The sequence below is a fragment of the Ictidomys tridecemlineatus genome, chromosome 1, assembly GCF_052094955.1.
Source record: "Ictidomys tridecemlineatus isolate mIctTri1 chromosome 1, mIctTri1.hap1, whole genome shotgun sequence".
Classification (NCBI taxonomy): Eukaryota; Metazoa; Chordata; class Mammalia; order Rodentia; family Sciuridae; genus Ictidomys; species Ictidomys tridecemlineatus.
Genome location: NC_135477.1, coordinates 141,842,017 through 141,843,651, shown reverse-complemented (window position 1 = coordinate 141,843,651; position 1,635 = coordinate 141,842,017). Strand labels below are relative to the sequence as shown.

At 41.3% G+C, this 1,635-nt stretch overlaps 1 pseudogene; it reads left to right on the top strand.

The window, feature by feature from the left end:
- The first annotated feature begins 613 nt into the window (after nt 1-613).
- On the top strand, nt 614-1,235 carry LOC101974246 (BCL2/adenovirus E1B 19 kDa protein-interacting protein 3-like pseudogene; annotated as a pseudogene).
- Nucleotides 1,236-1,635: the final 400 nt, after the last annotated feature.

Below are 1,635 nucleotides of genomic sequence, written 5' to 3'. Positions count from 1 at the left end.
CCTTTTCTATATAGCCATTCTAGTGATGGAAAGTTGCACCTTATTGTGATATTTTGATTTTGATTTGCATTCCCTGGATGGCCGATAATGTTGAACATCTTTCATGTGCTTATGGCCTGTTTACATATCTCCTTTCTAGAAATGTCTCCTCAGACCATTCACCCATTTTTTAACTGGGTGGTTTGTCTTTTTACTATTTGTAATTGAGTTGTAATAGTTCTTTATGCAGTACTCTCTTCCTTTTTCTCTTATCAGAAAAATGATTTGCAAAACTTTTCTCCCATACTCTGGGTTATCTTTGCACTTGAGGGATAGCATCTTCTGAAGCACAGATGTTTTGTTCTTGATGTTACCAGAGATGCATTTTTGCCTCCAGGGTCTCACTAAACTCAAAGCAACATAAGGCCAGAAGTTCACACTCATACCTGGGTGTTCACATCTTAGTTAAGAATCATATTAATGACTGGGGGTGGGGTGGGGGGTTAAGAAGTACCCTGTAGTGATCTTCAAACAAAACTTCACATCAAGATATTTCAGGGCTTGTTGTGTTGTCACCGGAGAACCAATAGAAGCTGCTCTTTGCTGCAGCCACGACTTTTCCAGCTGCCAGGCAATGTTGTCTCATTTGGTTGAGCCACAGCTGCTTTTTCACAACAACAACAACTTCGAGGAAGGGGAACAGGCTTTGCCTCGCCAGCCAGCCTCATCAGTTCCTGAGTGGAGCTGCCTATGAATAGCAGCAATGGCAATGAGAGTGGCAATGGGAAGAATGGGGGGCGGGAACATGTACCTTCTTCCTCCTGCATCCACAATAGAGACATGGAAAAGATTCTTTTGGATGCACAACATGAATCAGGACAAAGTAGATCAAGAGACAGTTCTCACTGTGACAGTCTTTCCCCTCAAAATGGGCAGATCATGTTTGATATGGAAACGCACATCAGCAGAGACCATAGCTCTATCAGAAGAAATGGAAGGAAGTTGAAGCTTTGAAGAAAAGTTAAGACTGGGTATCAGACCGGTCTAGTTCCTCCCAAGGAGTTCCACTTCAGACACCCCAAGCGCTCTGTGTCTCTAGGTGTGAGGAAAAGTGGAGCCATAAAGAAAGGTGGTATTTTTTTCCTGCAGATCTGAAGGTGTTCATTCCATCTCTCTTCCTTTTTCATGTTTTGGCTTTGGGACTAGGCATCTATATTGGAAAATGACTGAGCACACCTTTTTCCAGCACCTACTGAGGGAAGGAAAAGCCCTGGGTGGCCTGTGAAGTGGTGTATTGTTATAGTAGTTTATTTGAACTTGAGACCATTGTAAGCTTGACCAACTTCCCCTCTATTTTTACATCTCTAATCCAATAACTCTCAATTCCAGTATTTTATTCAAACTTGGTTGAGGCATTTTACTAACTTTATTCTCTTTTTGGCCTCTGGACACTTTTGAATTTCCTAACAAAATTCATGGTTGTTTAGAAATTTGCAAAGGCCTTATTTCTGCAAATGCCACCAGCAGATTATAATTTTGTCAACAATGCTATTGTCTCCTCTTAATACCACCAAAATTAGACCTGCATCCTTCATGGTAAGAATTTTACTCTGGCAGTGCATCTACCATATCTCTCCAAATGAGATTGTTAGCAAA